General features: G+C 37.9%; 1 pseudogene; it reads right to left on the bottom strand.

Annotated features, from left to right (window-relative positions):
• Positions 1-515: 515 nt before the first annotated feature.
• On the bottom strand, positions 516-8866 carry LOC135734377 (uncharacterized; annotated as a pseudogene).
• Between the last annotated feature and the right edge of the window lie 11276 nt (positions 8867-20142).

Below are 20142 nucleotides of genomic sequence, written 5' to 3'. Positions count from 1 at the left end.
AACACTGAGATATTGAGCTGTGGAGAGAGCCATACCTACCCAGAAGCTGTAACCAGCGCAGAGGTGAGAGAAAGCCTTGAAATCGATTCACTGTATCCCTGTATCCCAGCAGTCGTTTGTGGAGAGAAAGAGAGCCAGCGTGAACACTGGGATTTTGAGCTGTGGAGAGAGCCATACCTACCCAGAAGCTGTAACCAGCGCAGAGGTGAGAGAAAGCCTTGAAATCGATTCACTGTATCCCTGTATCCCAGCAGTCGTCTGTGGAGAGAAAGAGAGCCAGCGTGAACACTTGGATTTTGAGCTGTGGAGAGAGCCATACCTACCCAGAAGCTGTAACCAGCGCAGAGCTGAGAGAAAGCCTTGAAATCGATTCACTGTATCCCTGTATCCCAGCAGTTGTCTGTGGAGAGAAAGAGAGCCAGCGTGAACACTGAGATATTGAGCTGTGGAGAGAGAGCCATACCTACCCAGAAGCTGTAACCAGCACAGAGGTGAGAGAAAGTCTTGAAACCGATTCACTGTGCCCCTGTATCCCAACAGCCGTCTGTAGAGAGAAAGAGAGTCAGAGTGAGTGCCGAGATACTGAGCTGTGAAGAGAGCCATACCTACCCGGGAGTTGTAACCAGCGCGGAGGTGAGAGAAACCCTCGAAACCGATTCACTGTGTCCTCGTGTCCCAGCTGGAGTCTGTGGAGAGAGAGAGAATAGGGAAGGAGAGTGAGTCAACGAGCAAGGAGCTGTGGGAAATAGGCGGCGAACCGCCGTGCGCTAAATAAAGGTACACTGACAGGAAAAGTCCATACCAACACTCATTGTGATTTATTCTGCCTCCAGGAAGGAAGAGGAGCGCGCCACGGGCAGAGGGAACCAGAGGCGGGAGCCAGTTCCCCGACGCAAACCCCCCCCCTTCCCTCTGGCATTCATTCGGCCGTGGCCCCCTGGAGGGCAGATCCTGATTTTAGTTTTTAATTCCCCTTTCCCCAAGCCCCCGTATATTTTAACTATTTAAACAAATAAAGAATATTTTTATACTTACCTGTACTCGTTGTTGTCTGGTCATTGGGTTGGTTTTGGGGACCTCCTCGAGGTGGAAGTTTAGAAGGGGCGTGGCTTAAACACTAGCAGCCAGCCCCTGGCTTGTGACATAAACAAAACAACAAATATTTTCTATAATTATGTTAAGCTATTTTAATGATAATAAATACAAAAATACACATACATCAACAGTCTATTCAGTATTATGATATGTGAAGTAATAAAGTGAACTTATTGTCCTATTGCTGTTACTGCTCTGTGCTATTGTTTATCAGATGATAAATGATAAGGTGTTGTTTTAGTATTATAATTTTTCAACATTAACAAATATTTAATTATTATGCCATATTAAATATGATTGTGTTAATGAAAAGCTAACGTAAAACATCATTCATAAAAACAATTATACTTACCTAAAGTGTCTTTTAAGATGATTTTTCATCAGCAACTTTCAGCAATGTGTACAGTACTCTTGTAATCTGGCAGGTTAGGGAATAAATATCACTGTTCTTTTAACTTTTTGAGCAGAGGTTCAGAAGCTGAGTTGTCCATAAGGTCCAGATTGTTTGTAGATACGTTCCAATGCATATATAGTGCAGATGAATTAACTTTTTGAACACAGGTTCAGAAGCTGAATTGTCCATAAGATTTAGATTGTCTGGGAACTGAAAAAGGTTACTGCTGTTCAATATGAAAAAACATTATAGAACAGGCAGATCAGTTGTCCATGAAGAAACATTTCAAGCAATTTTCCATACGCTGAGTTATCCAGATGTTTCAGATTGTTTGTCCATTAAAAAGGGTTCCTGCTGGTGAATAGAAAAAGCAAACATCAAAGGACATGAAGCTTGCTTTAAGCAGATACAAAAGGTTTTTAAACAGATATTTAGAAGCTGAGTTGTCCATAAAGTCCCGATTGTTTGTCCATTGAAAAGGCTAGTCGATACAAAACGACAATTACTGGACAAGAAGCTCTGTTGTTTTACTGTTCATAAAGAACCCTTTTGAGCAATGGTTCATAAGTTGATTTGTACATAAGTTCCAGATCGTTTGTCAATTGAATACAGTTCCTGTTGTTGAATATAAAACAACCATTACGGAATAGGAAGGTCAGTTGCTTTAAGCAAATGGAGAAACTTTTTGAACAAAGGTTCATAAGCTGTGTTGTCCTTAAACTCCAGATTGTTTGTGCATTTTTTTATATTAAATAAACTTAAAAAGTGCTTGGCATAATTAACCACACAACAAACATTTTAACATATTTTTTTTCGGTGACACAGTTCAACTTAAAAGATAGGTAGAAAATGTAGCTTTTATACAAACATTTTTATATTAAAAATAAAATAAATACTATACATACATTTGCCTTTAAGTGCGATTTCAAATTATAGTATACAAATATCTTGATCCAAGTGTAATACATGTGGAATTATTTAAAAAAACTGAAAATAAAATTAAACAAAAATGGGGAGAACTGGGTTAGCTGGCATACCATTTAAAATAGTTGTAAATTATGTATTGTTAACAAACAATAAAGTAATACTGCTTAATAAAAATAACTAAGTTAATTAAAGGGTCATTTGATGCAATTTCTTGTTTTTTCTTTCTCTTTGTAGTGTTAAAATTTGTTTTGCCATAATGAAGTTGAAATTCTTTTTAAAAGTGATGGCTCATCCATACCTTCATAAAACACCTCATTCCAAACACACTCCCACATATGACCCTTGTAAAAAATGAGTTATTGCATGTATAATGTAGAAACATTGTAGATTATGTCATAGCTAAGATGTCAAAAAATATAAACAAAAGGAAAAAAAGTATTAAAACACATACATAACATTTAAAATAAGACTGCATGAATAAATGAGTTAGAACTTATCTACATTCCCTAATTAACGTACATCTCAAGAACAACTGGTATTATGGGTTGGTTGACAGAGTTTTAAAAGTTGTTTTTAGTTTACAAACAATTTTGTTCATTTTTTCAGTTGGTTAATTTATCTATTTTAATCTAATATATTTTAAGAGCTAATTATTTTAATCTATGTTACATTGTAGAAGTTTGAATGACTATAACGATAAAATTATAATTATTTATTAATCAACCTAAAACACATAATTCACCCCTTTATCAACCAACCCCTGTACCAGCTAACCCAATTTCCCTACCCTGCCCCAGGGAGCCGCCAATACTTTGTGTCCTCCCTTAGCCCCTATTTAATAAGTGGCGGAATATTTCTAAAAATCAATGCAAAATTTTTTAACTTATGAAAACTATAGTTCTTTGGACAAATCAATAGTTAAATCTCACATAAACATGGTGTATAAATCTTTATGGCTGGATTTATTGAATTCATGTTCTGACGTTCATTTATAAAGTATAAATAAACATATATTAAATCCCGAAATATTTAAATATTTTTGGAGATTATTTTAATATAATTATGATTTAAAATTTAATTGTTTTAACAATAGTTATATTAAATAATTTAGGCCTTTAGAAAAGTGCAATAGTCAAATTGACATATAGGACAACCGAGTTGGCTATAAAGTGTCTATGTATTTTTACATTAATGTAACAAGTATTGCCTGATGATAACTGTAATATGTTTGTACAATTTCAAAAGTTACACCTTCCATATCTTTTGTATACACATGATCAATTAGTGTACCTTTTTCTGTTGTTGAATTTTGTACCTGTTGAGTGTATCCATGTTGTCCCATTACTTTCATAATTGTGGAAGAAGTAAAGATGTCCTCATTAAAGTCCCCCATGATTATCTTTTGTCCTGGATGCTTCTCCATCTCATTAAAAACATGTAATAGTTGCTGTTGAAACAAATCAGTTTTATATGAATTAGGCCTATACAAAAGTGCAGCAGTCAAATTGACACATGGAAGCACAAAGTACAAACACTCTAAGTTGCAACACTTAGGTACAAAGATATTACACTCAATGTTTTCAGAAAAATAAACTCCAACTCCACCTCCTCTCTGATGTTTTAATTCAGTAAAAAGTGCAGTGCTGTCATCATAACATTTAGCCCTTGGGTTGTTTTTGAACACAAATCCTGGTATCTGTGGTTTTTGGTCATTAACATTTAGCCATGTTTCTGTCAAACAAATACAGTCAGCATTCATCAAAACTGTATGTGATGTAACATCCGGTAAGTGAGCTTTCAGACTTTGTACATTAAGCAGTGCTATTCTAAATGTACCAAGTGATTTACTGAAAGTGTACTTTTCCAAAGTTAATTTTGGCATATCTTTTAATGCCAACTCAATTTTGTCATTACAAAATATGACAACATCTTTAAAGTCCTCAATAATCAATCCATCAAGAGATCTCACATGGCTCAATGCAACATATGCCTGTCCTGCTGTAAAGATTTTATTAAGTGATACAACAGCTTTATCTACTGTAAGCCCTTGCACTTTGTGAACTGTACATGCCCATGCCAATTTGAGTGGAAACTGCCTTCTTATTCCACCATCATTTGTTACTTGATCTTCTTGTACATTAATTACAGTAGAATTCTGAGAAAATCTCTGACTTGTTCTGTGTCTGAATTTTTCCAACAATTGCATTATCAAACTCCACATGAATAGCTGATGGTAAATCCTCATTATCTTCACCTTTTTTCTGACTTTCACTTATATGGACAACTGTACCAAAAGCTCCATTAACAAGACCATCAGCAACATCAATATTTTTCTTTAACATAACCCTTGCTCCAACACCCAAGGAAATACATTTAGACAAACATGAGTTGAAAACTTTAGTGTGGTATCCAACTTTACGTTCCATTCTTCTAGTTTTTGAATTTCTGATATAATCCTGAGCATGTATACTTATTGCATTTGGGCAACATTCATGTAGTCTTTCAATGTTGTATTTATCAACCTTGGCATTTGTAGCAAATATGTGAAGATCATTACATTTTTCCCCTGTTTCACATTTTTTCAGTGTAGCAATGTCAGTAGCTGTAAGAGATTCATCTTTTTTACGTACTCTCAGACGATTTAACATCTCAGCAAAAGCTGAATCTTTTTGTCTAACAACTTTGGTTAACTGAGCAAGTTCAAAGTTGTTTTCCCATATGTTTACTACTTTTGCATCAGAATAAAGAGTAGTACCCTTTACAGGCGGTAACTGATAGAAATCACCCACAGCAATAATGCTGACTTTTCCAAATAGAGAGTAATCACCAGTTTGTTTTATTTTTCGCAGCCTTCCATGAATGTATGACAACAGTCGATGGTCAACCATAGAGACTTCATCAATAATCAAGATTTGCAAATTACCAATGCTCACACGTAAAGAGTTTAATTTTTCATCACTGAGTGGCTGATATGGCAATCTGACATTTGCACCAATTGAAAATGTATTATGAATAGTTGAAGCACCAACATTAAAAGCTGCTACTCCTGTTGAAGCTGTTAAAAGCACAGTAACATCATCAGGATTTTCAGACAACTGAGATAATAGTCTGGATGATTCATAGTGTATTGCCTTAATTAAATGACTTTTTCCTGTTCCTGCTCCACCAGTAATAAATAATCTGAAAGGGTCAGGGTTCTGTCCAAGTATTTTCTGTAGACACCACTTCCGGACTTTCCAGAATATAGCAGATTGCTCCTCATTTAATGACCGTAGTAAATCCAATGCAGCATCTCTTGGCATAATAGTGTGGTTGGTTTCAATAGTACAAACAGTTTGAGGGTTTCCTGTAAGATCTGGAATCACTTCTCGAGTGTCATCATCAGGTGATACTTTATTCTTCATTATTTCAATACATTCATAACGTTGTCTTTCAGTTTCAGGACATATTGCAGCCCAAGCATCCTCTAAATCTATATCCTGCTCCAAAAGCTGTTTAGCTTTTTCTATTTTGTCACTTTCTTTTTCAAACAATTCTCTGTTGCAGTCAACAATTGATTTTACTTTATGCAGTGTACAACCAATTTTTATGACACCACTGTTGTAAAAGTCCTCATATGTCTCATAGTTGCTAGGCTTAAGATGACAGTCATCATAATATGGTAGAAAAAGCTGAAGTAAAGACTGATAATATTTTTCTGGATCTTTTGTGGGTGAAAATCTTGGATATCTCACAACTGCAGGTTTAGTTCGTGTCCTTCGTTTCACATAACCACAATTATTATTGAGTTTAATAACTTGCTTTAGTGAAGAAACTTCAGATTTTGACAAAACTCTGTACTCTGAACAAAAACTGGCAAGACAAAGATTTTTCATTGGTTCTGTATGAGGTCTGTTCTTGTACCTGTCAACAACACTTGTCATCCAATAACTGCTTTCATCATCAGACTGGTCTTTCTCCACTTTATTTTGTAGTAGATGCAAAGGCAAACTCATCTTAACAGGATTTGGTCCTATTGGAATGAATTGTACTTTACGTGAACATTCCTTTAAATGCATGTCTGTCAGTCTGTACACGGCTTCTTGCGCGGAAAGCTCCCTACTGTGCAAATACAAACTTCCCAATTGTTTTAATGATGCTTTAGCTTCAAGATTACCATTCATAGCTTCATTTTGTGCACGTTGAAGTAACAGTCCCATTTCTTGCTCAGCTTTTGTGATGTAACTTATAATATAAACCACAACAGAAAAAGCATCTGTGACATACTGAATATCCATATTCCCTTGCCAAGCACGCAATAAATCTCTGTTATACTGGTTTACCCAAATATCTTTTGTATTTCTTTTCAGGACAATGCTTTTCTTTTTAGAACATTTGTTGTATGCTTTCTCAAACACAGTCTGATCAATTCCCAGAGATAAAAAAAAACGCATCAACTGAATCAAAATTCACATCAGAATTTAATGCAGTTTTCACTTTCTTTATGATTGCACTTGCTGTTTCATCTTCATCATTCCCTTTGGACTCATCTGCATTAGATGCTCTTGTAATAAAGGTACGGCTAGATGGAGGTCTTGGAAAATTAAAACGACATACTGTATTTTTCTTGCGACATGTTTTTGAATGTTTAGTACTGTGCTTCTGCACACTGTTTACTGTTTCAAAGAGTTCAGTGTCTTGCTCTGGTGGTGTCTCACAGGTGATATATGTGTCAATGAAATCAGCAACCACAGGATCATTAGCTTCATCATCATCATTAAGCTTTGGAGCATTTTCTACCCAAAACAGACAGTGAACATGAGGAGAACCACGTTGTTGGAATTCAACACGATAAAAATAATCTTTTATTTTACCAATAGGTTCAGCTGGAGACATAATGACATGTTTCAGAAAACAATGCCATCTGTGATCAAACATCCTTGCTGCAGTGACAGGATTTCTTCTCAAAAATGCACATTTTTCAGACCACTCAAGGTCTTCAACAATGATTTGTTTACCCTCTTGTTTAATAATGGTGTTCATCATTTCAGACCATCTCAGATCCGCAGAACTAAAAGATGCAAAGAAAGTCGGTATGCCAAGTTGTCTAATCAGTGCAAAGAGATCTTTCTGTGTAGACATCCAATAGGGAGGTGTCCCTCTGACAGGTCTCAAAAACTTATATCCTTCATTATACTTCAGTATTTTTTGTAAGTTATCAGAATTTGTCAGCATATCTGGTGTTACCTTTGATAACTCATCTTTCTCACAACCTTTGCGTAATGCAATTGAGACATTAGATACAATTTGATCAACTTCTGATATATATTGTGCATAAAAAATGAAGTCTGTGTTCTGTGCAAAACGTCCATCAGCATTCAATATTCGTGCATTCAGGTATCTTGTCAATGTGATTTTTTCTGGTCTGGCATCATGAAATGTTGGACCACCGGTCGGATAAAGAACAGGAAAGCACTTTGCCTCATTTGTTTTATCTGATAACAACCTAACAGGACTGTTACCTTCAGCTGGTGCTACATTTAGTACATCATGAAAATGCTGATCAATAACTTCTGAACCAATATCAACAGGCTGTAGTGATGTGTCTGACAAAAGACCATTTTGCTCTTTAATAAAACTTAAATCTTCTTCTGGCTGAATTTCCAATTCTTCACCTTCTTCAACTTCATCACCACTTTTATCTGATACATTATCATCATCATCCATTTCATCATTAGCATTACTTTGAATATCATCTGGCTCACTCAATGAGTTGACCCACTGCTCATTAAACTCCACATCATTATACAATTTATTTTGTTTTACCAGATACCATAAAGCATTTCTTACATGATCTGTGTGGACATATTTATATTCATAATGGCCTTTGTATGTTAATTTTCGTTTCAGTTTAATCTTTATCATGTGGTCATTACATTCATTTCGTGGGAGAATGTTGGTCATCTTTGTAGTATTTACTGGAACACAGACAACAGGCCCATGAACACCTCTCTGTTGACCCCGAGGCAGACAAAGAAGATGTAAGAAAGGAATGTTGAGTGCTATTAGATGTTGTTCCAATGAATTTAAACATTGTAATTCTTTTGGAATCTCCACCAAATGCATATTGTTGGCAACACTCTCTTCAGGTAGTTTTCCTCTAAGGATTTTTCGATGGCATGTATAGCAAATCCACAATTTACATGACAAATTGCCAGATAAATAACAATTAGACTTACATTCATTGTTACATGCATGTAAATACTTGAGTGTAATACATCTTTTGCTTAAATCAGCTATTTTGTGTCCTTTTTGTTCATAACAATCTCTTATACATTCAATAACCTGTTTTCTGAACAATAAACGATGACATACACAACAAACACATTCTGGGCCTCTACTGACTTCTTGATGAAACAGATTAATAGTGAAATCAATATCATTCTGTCTTTCCTTCTGTTTTGCATACATTGCACATCCTTTCTGTATTTTACTCATTTTAAATGTTAAGTTTCCATGATATTTTTTATGAGAATACTGAGATAGCTTTGCTTTAAATGTTGGGTTCTCATGATACTTTTTATGAAAATACTGGAGTACCTTTGCTTTAAATGTTGGGTTTTCATGATACTTTTTATGAGAATACTGGCGTACCTTTGCTTTAAATATTAGAGTTCTGTAATACTTTTGTTTGGAATATTCACACATTCTTGATCTAAAAGCTTCATTTGATTTATCATTGGTCTTAGAATACAGCTTAACTTATTTCTGAAAATTAATATTTGTGGAATACTTCATCTTTGATTTTTCACACTTTGATTGATGAACATTTAAATCAGTCTTATATTTATCTCTGAGATTTTTAAGTTTATTTTCTTTATAGTCAATATCTTCAGAATATTTAGATTTTTGGTTATGTATTTTTCTCTGTCTGAATTCATTATCACTATTGTATCTTTCACGTTCTCGCTTATTTTTGAGGTGCTAAATTGGTTCATTTGATTTTTTTTCGTAAACACTGTTTAATGCTATTATCATCTCCTACACTTTTGCATGCTTCTGCACAAACATTGTCCTGATTTTTAACACATGTAACAACTTCATAGTGATTACTGTTGCAGTGGTTCAGATAAATTGCGTTATCTGTAAATGACTGACCAGTGGGTGCATGCACATTCCATCTGCCATTATTGAAGGTGAATATATTTATTTTCAACAAATCAGCCGTACAAAAAATGTCAATTTCTGTGGCCCAAGATCCAGAGTAATACATTTTACACTGCGTCACATAATCTTTTACTGATCTGTACTCTTCTCTTAAATACCTCACAAACTTAGAACTGTTACTTTCAAGATGTTTCACGACTGCACGTCTTATTTTAAGATGTTTCTCCTCATTGCCACATACTGCATGTGCTATTCCTCTAAAAAAACAATTCCCATCTCCTTTGATGCTCTTTGTTTTACATGGGAATCTTAAAGAACACAAAGTTCTACCTTGTACAGCATTGTATTCATTAGTCAGTTGTAAACGTGTACATAAAGCATCCTGATCTACTGATGTTAAAGGTTGAAAAGTAAACTCTTCATGTAAAGTTTCTCCAATAACAATGTCATCCACAACTAAATTGTCATGTAACCGTTTTACTTTTAATTCAGTTTTAAAGGTCACATATGGTCAAAAGTGAAATTTTGTGGCTTTTTTCATGATAACTGAGGTCTAGGGGCTATGTTAGTACCATATAAGTTTCAAAACAGTCATTTAAGAGTCAAATTCACACAGCCTGCTTGAAGTAGCTGTGAGTTAAAACGGTTTGTTTGTACTTCCGTGAATTTGCTACGTCACCGTGAGACAGTCGCCGCCTTCAGTCTCCACCCCGAGCACTGTCCACCATCCACTGCCCCACCCCCTTGTTGCTAAACAAACTCCATCACACCACGTGAGAAAATGCTGTTCAATTGATGGATGTCAGGAAACTAAATCATTGCAAAGGCTTCTGAAAACATTAATATACCAGAACAATGGCTAATATTCATTTAATTAGAAATTCCTCAATAATTACTTCAACTTTAGCCGTCTGATCTAAACATTTCACAAGTGACTGCTTCGGTGTGGCAGTTCAGTGCTGGTTTGTCCAGGAATCTACTCATCAAAGATGTTGCAGTCCTTTGTTGGATCCGACCTTAAATCCACAACCCGTAAGTAAACACATATTAAGCAGGGCTGCACGATAACTTGCACGCGATTGTCACGCGAATCTCGTCGTTAGTAGTAAAGCGGCATCACCTGCTCTCAGAACCGGCTGCCGGTTGCCGCTTCTGAAAGCAGCTGATGGTGATTTACTACTAATCAATGAACCGGCTTTACTGAAGGGATGCACGAGACAATCGCATGTGAATTATCAGCAGTCCTAACTTTTAAATTACATTATGGAGCCAGAGAAAACTGAAATGATATATTGTAAACAATTATGCAACGCTAACGTGTTTGCTAACTAGATGCTAAAGTGTTGTTTTGTAACGTTAAAGTCTTTGGTAGCCACCGGTTTTGATAGAATATCTGTTGGAAATCAGACGTTGTTTGTATTCTTAAGTTACAGACACAAGCCCTTTTGGTGTCTGTTTGTTTATTGAGTTAAACATGGTAAGGTTAAAATCTCTTAGTCTCTGTGTCTATTGGTTTACTAACCTAACATTTAGTGTCCAGAAACTAACACTTAGTGTAATTCCATGGGTAACTTTATTTCAACTGCGTATTTCACTCATAAAATAACAGGCCTATCAGAAGAGAGGCTCATGAATATTACTATTACATGCCAAAACGACCTGTTTTTAGCAGAGCTCCTGAAAGAGGAGCTGTAAAAAATATATAGAGATTGTTTTTGGTACTTAAACAGCAAATATATATTCTTAAGGACATCATAACCTAAAATAAAACTCTAGAAAGCCTAAAAATATGTGACCTTTAACTTTTGTGTTCCTCTTACCTGAAACAACGCATTTTTGATCAGACTGCATTTTAGAAAACCTTTTACCATCATGTTCACCAAAAGACTTACTCTGCTCACGTCCGCCCTCATGTGACTGTTGTTTGGAACTGCATGCTTTACCAGTCTTCAAAGTTAATTTTACAGCTGCATCTTCAATCACTGTTGCATTAACACCAGTTACCTCAAATGGTTTTAGCTCAGCATTTAATGACTTGGCAAGGTTAAGAACATGATCATACAACACATGTATATCATCATAATATGCTACTATGCTTGTACCAATACCATATTCACACATACCTTGGCAATTTCTTGCATGGGGATCAAATATTGCAAACCTGGTTCCCTCTTTTATAACAGAACATATGTTATCTTTAATGTTTAACAAACAAGCATCACAGTCTAGCAACGCCCTCTGGATGGCTTCATCTACCGGCATACAGATATTCTTTACATCTTCATCATATATAGAAACACCAATACGACCACTGTATGACTCATTGTAGTTTATTTTGAACTTTGTACTGTACAGTGTATGCATTTTTGGCAATTCTGCAATGGAAACATATCCACGACCTGTTGAATCATTAATTTTTCCCTGTAAGCACATACATGTATACATTTCGTCTCCTTTAACCAACACAGTATTCAGGTCATCTGTGGTCCATGTCAGCACATTCTTCAGTTTACTTATCATCACTGCTGTCAGACTGTTGACTCCACACTGCCGGTTCCTGTTGTACCCAAATCGTTCATCACCCTGATGAAAGGAGCCTTTTAGAACTTGATCTGAAAAACTAGCAAAGTTTGTTACATGAACGGAATTGTCTTTGGAACTTTTTGGAAGGTCATTGGAACTTTTTGGAAACTCATTGGAACTTTTTGGAAAGTCATTGGAACTTTTGGAACTTTTTGGAAAGTCATTGGAACTTTTTGGAGGGTCATTGGAACAATTGGAAACCATGGAATTTTCGTCAGCAAGTTGATCTGCAGGACTGAGTGAATATGGCTTAGCCATTCGCCTCTTGGCTGCCTGGGACCGCCGAAAACCTTTTCCACGTGGCATCTGAAAAACACACACGCGCGCGCACACACACACACACACACACACTTCGTGTCATGTAAGCTGGTTATTTTATGTTCATTTGTTACTTATGTTTTTATTGATTGAAAGCTCATGTTGAACACTGATTTTCTCAATTTTTGTCTAATTTCATTAAGGTCTTGCCAGCCAGGAGAGCAACAGTAGGAGGTGTACCCTGTTGTTCATAAATATGGCGTAAGTTTCCATACATCGACCTTAAAGTTTCCTTTAAATGCTCCTGATATGTTACAAGACATTGAAATGATGTTAATTTCAAATTCTTATATCACTGACTAATATCACAAAAGATTATTGATATCTTAGACACTGTTGCCATGGCAACACATCAAACTTTAATCTTCTTTTATGATGATTTTGAGTCTGTTAGCATGCTTGAAATTGCATGAAACTGGACAGACTCATCACATTTATTCGTTTTCAGACATGTGCAAAGTTTCAGAAAGGGGCGTGGTGGATGGGCTCATTAACGCCACCTTAAACTAAAGGCACCAGGGTGGTGGTGCCACCGGCTTGGGCCCGTAATCGCTGCTCGCATCTATATTGTTTACATTTGATATTTGATTAAAGTTCCCAATCAGGGAGAGGAGGGCTCTAAAGTATTCAGAATTTGGGTGGATATTTTATTTAACCCATTTTGCCCATTTTTGTAAATTTGTTACATATGCAGGATTTTACCTCCATAGAGATTTCGGTGGTGCCCGCAACTGCGTTATTTCTTGCTGCCACCGCCTCATAATGAGAAAATCCAAAAATAAATACTTCAAGCGCTGTCTGTCGGGTGTGCTGGTTTATTTTTTATTATATTTATAAATTTATATTATTCGACATGACCCATGCTATTTCTGGATCTTACGCTAGCACCCCCCACCCCCATCGTAGATATGATCGCACCACGTCGCATGCTCTGCGAGGGGTTACCGCCACTCTCCTTTTTGGCCACGGAAAACCCCTGATATTGCTCAAACTTTATTGTAGTATCAGTTTTGGCCACAATCTTACATATGACTCCTTTAAACAGACCATCGCAGAGTTGGATATTGGAATATATTATCTCTGAGCCACAATTTATTTCACACACACATGTGTGACAATCAGCACATCTTTAACTTAAACACCTCAATATGTATGTCGGTTTTTTCAAGTATAAAAGCTTTGTCTGTTACAGAACTCAAAGAAAAATGGATTATGATGACAGTCGTTGGTCTAAACTAAGACGTGTTAAAATGAAAGTACAGGAGCACTTGATTTTTTTTGGAAGGCTGCCATAATGATGAGGACATTGTGCCAACAAATATGGATTTCATTGCATCCGAGGAAGAGTTGGAGTCTCATGGAAGTAACAATTCAAATGACAAGCAGATCTGTGGACATCATAGTGAAGACTTGGGGTCTCAAAATGATGACGAATCACATTCTGAAGTTGTTTCCAAACACAGTTTTGAACCCACAAATGATCAGACTGAATCGCAGAGCACAGTTGACAAATCAGACCCTTGTAGCTTTAGTGACATTAGAAGGAAATTGGCAGTCTGGTCAGTAAATCACAATATTTCACATAGTGCCCTGTCAGAGTTGTTGCACTTATTCGTGCAGTGTGGCTTGGACTTACCAAAACATCCAAGAACTCTTTTGTCAACCTCAACAACCTACGAAATCAAAGACATCGGAACAGGATGCTACTGCCATATTGGAGTGTCTAACGTAATCATTTTAGCGCTGTCACAGGAAGAACATTCCTCAGTAGACACTATAACACTGCGCATCAACATTGATGGCATACCTCTCTCAGGCTGCTCTAAACAGGAGTTATGCCCTATTCTGGTTAAGATCAAGGAACTTCCCAGAGCTAATGTTGGTGTCATTGGTCTGTTTGCAGGTCCAACAAAGCCCCAATTGGTTCATGAATACCTGAAGGATTTCATTGAGGAGTTGAAGCTATTAATGCATGATGGTCTAGAATACAATGAAAGACATTACAATGTTGTTCTTCCAGATGCATTTATCTGTGATGCACCTGCTCGTGCCTACTTGAAATGCATCAAAGGTCACACTGGCTACAGCTCCTGCGAGCGTTGTATTGAGTATGGGGTTTATTTAGGTACCGTTGTATTTCCAGAATTGACTGCACCGCTTCGAACCGACTTAACCTTTGATCAGCAGCTCAATAGTGAACATCACCATAATGATATAGTCTCTCCGCTACAAGAGCTTGGCATTAGAATGGTGTCAAGCTTTGTCCTTGACTATATGCATTTGGTATGCTTAGGACATGTTAGAAGAATTGTACATCTTTGGACCAAGGGACCTTTCAGTAGTCGTCTTTCTGCTTCCACAATCAACATGATTTCTGATCACTTGGAATCCATCAGAGCAAATCTCCCACAGAATTTTTCACGTAAGCCCAGGTCACTTAGAGAATACAGAAATTGGAAGGCCACTGAATATCGGCAGTTTCTGTTGTACACAGGTCCTGTGGTACTGAAAGGACGCCTACCAACAAGGCTCTACAAAAACTTTATGATGCTCTCAGTTGCAATGAGGATACTTCTCAGTCCAGCCTTGTGCTCTGAGCACTGTGAATATGCAGGCAAGCTACTGAAATGTTATGTGACCAATTTTGGACACATATATGGATCAGAGCAGCTAGTCTATAACACTCACTCATCCATCTTGCTGACAATGCCAGAAACTTTGGTGCCCTAGACAACGTGTCATGTTTCCCTTTCGAAAACCATCTGGGGACTATGAAGCGAATGGTGAGACGGCCCCAAGGCGCAGTTCAACAACTCGTAAGGCGTCTCGGTGAAAAACAGCGTTCACTCTACCTTAAAAGTGGAAAAGAGAGGGCAAATAAGCCTCTACAACCACATTTCTCAGGTCCGACTCTCCCTTATGTTCCTGTCCGCATGCAGTACATGAAGTACACACATGAGGGCAAAATCATTTCAAGTCGTGAAGGCAGCAATTGTTTTAATGTTAAGGGCCAAGTTGCTGTGGTGCGGAACATTGTTGAGTTGGTATCGGGGGGTATGTATGCAGTCTGTCAGTTTTATGAAAAACAAGACAGCTTTTACAACTACCCTATTGAGTCAACTTGTGTGGGGATTAGAAAAGTGACACGGCTGTCTCACCAGCTGCACGGTGTGTCAGTCACAGATTTAACTGAGAGACTAATACTTCTGCCATTGCAGGACGGAGCTGTTGCATTTGTCCAATTACACAATCAGTAACCATTATGACCTTTACAGCATGTCCCTGTACTGTATCGTCGAGTTTATTGGCGAGACCCATGATGGCCAATCTGTGGTGGATATAATTCCAACTTGTTGGATGACCGAAGGAAACAATCAGTGTTTCTGGCCATCAGGCCGTAATGTAACCAAGGCTATGAAGGACCGACAGAAGCCAGAGGAATCGTGGCTGAAATACTCCATCAGAGTACTTGGATGGGCAGGTAAGAGGTTCTTTCTGAATTTGACTCTGTCTGTCATCTATCTATCTCAATGTCAATAAGACATCAATTTCTATAAGTGCCAATAATTTACAAATTTAGCCTGATTTCTATATTCAATTGTTTTCATAACAATATTGTTTAATGTTTATTCAACTCCAGGCTTTTGAGATCATTTAAGTTGCAGACACCAAAATTGCTTTTTTTATCACGATCACCATAGATTGCTTACTAATACCCCTTTTCCTTCTGTTTATTAAGACACTTTCGAGGCTGCTCGCCAAAAATGTAAAAAAGCAGAGGCAATGTCTGACCTACAGACAGATGGTGATGATATGCCTGCAAGGCGAGAAAAGAGGTAATGTAATATACAGAATATAATGTTTGTGGTGTTGCAGATTTTCTGGCATTAAAGGAAAAGTACTGTTTTTTTAACCCGTACTGTTTTTTTAAACTTTGTTTCTAGCATGTGATCCTTCTATAAACTTACCCCGGGAAGTTTCGAGTCACTTTTTGTCCTTCGGGAGATATTTTGATCTATTATTGCGTCCATTCCAGCAAAACGGTAGAGGTCGGCCCAGTAACATTTCAGCCTAAATAAAACATCAGTGACAAAACGTCTTCTATTCACCATTATGTAGTTATGCATTGCTAGTGCTTTCCCTCAATGAGTTAGGAACAGCTTGTTTGTCATCCAGGCATTTTTAAAAACATTTGTCAATACGAGCTGATGACATCATTGCCGTTTGCCACCACATAATTACTTTATTTCAGCCTTGTACACTACATTCAATGGCCTGCTTGCTACTGCTAGTTTAGAACAATATAGCAGAATATCAGAATATTTTGAGCATGTGTAGGACATCTTCATTGGGCTTCTGCCAACCAAAAGCTATCTAGAGCTAACCTCAGGCTAGTTTGCTACATTTTTTAAAAAGCCCTGGAAGACAACCAAGCCGCTTCAAAGTCAACGAGGGATAGCACTAGCAATGTATAACTACATATTGGTGAAAAGACGTGTTGTTACTGATAATGTTTTATTTAGGCTGAAATGTTACTGGAGTGCTGGAATAGCACTCATTGAGATGGATGTAAATTTCTTGCGAATGACATCGGGTGACTCCAAAGTTCTCCGGGTGAGTTTATGAATTTATTTCGTGCTAGAAATAATGTCCAGGTTCAAATAAACTTTTCCTTTTCCTTTCATTTCCATTTTTCACTTACCTCAAACATGCCAGTTGTTAAAAAAAGTGCCTTTACCACATACAGTATAAAAACTCCTTTTGGTGGGAATAAATCATAAAAAACAATATCGATGCCAATATTTTAGAGTCCAAAACTAGATCAGTATGCCTCTTACAAACACCTGTTTTTTTTCAGTGTATTCTGTTGTAAAAGTTTAAATGTATGCTTTTAACTGAATATAGAGCACCAAAACCCCTGCTTACGTCCAGTGAGGAGGAAACGGACATCGAGGGAGATGTGCCACCTACCCCTCCCAAGGTGTTTGTGTCTAAGAAAGGGTGGGATGCAGGCGAAGGCCGGACAAAAAACAGGGTTAGTGATTAAGTGTGTGAAGTGATTAAGTGAAACGAGACCTACAATAGGTGTATTGGCCTACAAAAGGAGACATGAAAATGTCCCTTCAATGAGAAATAGTAGGCTATATGGTCAGGATTTAAATGTATTTTTAATTTAATTGATGTACTGACCCATCCATTGACTTTCGATTGATTGTCCACATATCACCTAGCCAGTGGTTCTTAAACTTTTTGTCAGAGAATAGCGTATTCATTCACAATTTAATGTGAATCTGCAGCATTCTGTCACAGGGGACATATCTCTCGCTGAATATGTAGCATAAGATACATTGTCTCTTTTCAGACAGAAAGTTCTGATATGCGGTTTCGATCATTCAGTAGGCTATATTGTAAGACATTAATATTGTAAGACACCTTATTCAAATCTTAATTTTCTCTTTCTCAACAATCTACATTGAGAGCATCTCGCGACCCATCGGAAACATCTTGCAATCTCCTTGGGTGTCGCAATCCCCAGGATAAGAACCATTGGCCTAGGCTACGTTTTGTCGGTCAATGATAGAGATCCTTAGCTCTGGTAAAAGGCAAACTTGATTTCAGTAGCCTAATCTTCCAATGAAAGCCGATAGTTACTGAAATGTGAATCTGTAGACTTGTATGATTTAATTAAAGCAACCTACAAGATGGCTGAATTGCCGCTTTTTGTATTTCGGCAATGTAGCCTATATTTCTGCAGAATTCTAAAACTTCTAAAGCTCCGCAACAGCCTTTGGTGATACCATGTAAAAAAGTAGGCTAGTGTAAGTATCCTACGCTGAGACAGAACAATGTTCCCTGCACCACAGAAGTCAGCATCAATCCTATTAGGCCAATCTAGCAGCATACCCTGCAGATCACCATTAACCACTCACAGTGCGCTACAAGACCCTGGTTTTTGACCTATAATGTGTTGGTCTACAGTAAATAATTCCATGTAGGAGGCTACAGTGGAGCAGTGTCAGTCGCAAAATAATGATATTTTAGATATTCTATCAATGCCGCCTTGCATTGCTTCCTGTGTGCAATGGATTTCTGTAATTTAGTAACACTGGAAGGAGTCAAATAGCTACCAGTACTTTAACGTTAATTAATGTTCCCACTGTAGCTGCTAAATGGATATTTAAGTATTATTCAACCTGTGCAACCTCTATCTATAACTGTTTTGTTAATGGAAAAGGACATAAGGGAGGCTATGTAAGTATGATAAGGAAATGAAGCTGCAAAAAAATGAGTAACGCTAAACTTGCTAAAAATGTTAAAATATCTTAAGCCCCAAGTGTGTATGTGCGTGTATGTTTGTGTGTGTGATATATTTATATATATATATACAATACAAAAACTTTATCCCCAAGGGGCAATTTGTTTACCATCCTGGTAAGAGCAAGAGAGTATAGTGAGGGATAGCAGAGAGGTCAAAGTCAAAGGGTTGATATGGTAGATTCATTGTGTGTGTGTGTGTGTGTGTGTGTGTGTGTGTGTGTGTGTGTGTGTGTGTGTGTGTGTGTGTGTGTGTGTGTGTGTGGGTTGGTCTATGTGGTTTACGAGGACATGAATAGTGTATAATGACATGTTTATTATGCTATAAAGGTGGTTTACGGGGACACAGAGAGTGTCCTCATAAACGGAAAAGCTAAAAAAACATACTAAATGATAGTTTTTCATAGATTAAAGACTGGCAACAGGTTTTTGTGACATTGGGGTTAGGGATTGGGGTAGGTAAGGGGAATAGAATATAACATTTTGGACAGTATAAAATGCATTGCGTCTATGGAGATGTCCCCGTAAACCACATACACCAACATGTGTGTGTGTGTGTGTGTGTGTGTGTGTGTGTGTGTGTGTGTGTGTGTGTGTTTAATGGTAGTGTTGTGTTTTTAATTTGCTGCAGTGTTACTGGTATTTCTTCCTCTTAGGATATTGAAATGGTGTTAATGCTGTACTTCTGCTTTCAAATTTTCCAGAGGACCAGCAGCAGCCCTCGTGTATCCCAGAGGGGAAGCCAGAGCCCTCATGTGTCCCAGAGGGGACTCAGCACCCCTCGTGTGTCCCAGAGAGGAAGCCAGAGCCTTCATGTGTCCCAGAGGGGACTCAGCACCCCTCATGTGTCCCAGAGAGGAAGCCAGAGCCCTCATGTGTCCCAGAGGGGAAGCCAGAGCCCTCAAGTGTCCCAGAGGGGACTCAACACCCCTCATGTGTCCCAGAGAGGAAGCCAGAGCCCTCATGTGTCCCAGAGGGGACTCGGCACCCCTTAAGTGTCCCAGAGGGGAAGCCAGAGCCCTCAAGTGTCCCAGAGGGGAAGCCAGAGCCCTCAAGTGTCCCAGAGGGGAAGCCAGAGCCCTCAAGTGTCCCAGAGGGGACTCAGCACCCCTCATGTGTCCCAGAGGAGAAGCCGTAGCCCTCAAGTCACCGGGAGGCGGAGCAGATCCCGCAGGGGGAGTGGATCCAGTGGGGGGAGCAGCCCCAACATTTCTGGGAGGGTGAGCGAGTTCACAACGCCTGATGTTACAATGCATTATGAGCTTGTTGATCTAGCAGTTCAGTATTTGTATTAGTTTTTTTGATTTCATTGAGAGGTATTGAAATGTTCTTTAAAGTCAAAGTTTCTGCTTCCAAATTGTACA

This window comes from Paramisgurnus dabryanus, chromosome 7 (genome assembly GCF_030506205.2).
Source record: "Paramisgurnus dabryanus chromosome 7, PD_genome_1.1, whole genome shotgun sequence".
Taxonomy (NCBI): Eukaryota; Metazoa; Chordata; class Actinopteri; order Cypriniformes; family Cobitidae; genus Paramisgurnus; species Paramisgurnus dabryanus.
Note: the sequence above shows the minus strand (reverse complement) of the source record. Positions and strands in the feature narration are given on the sequence as shown.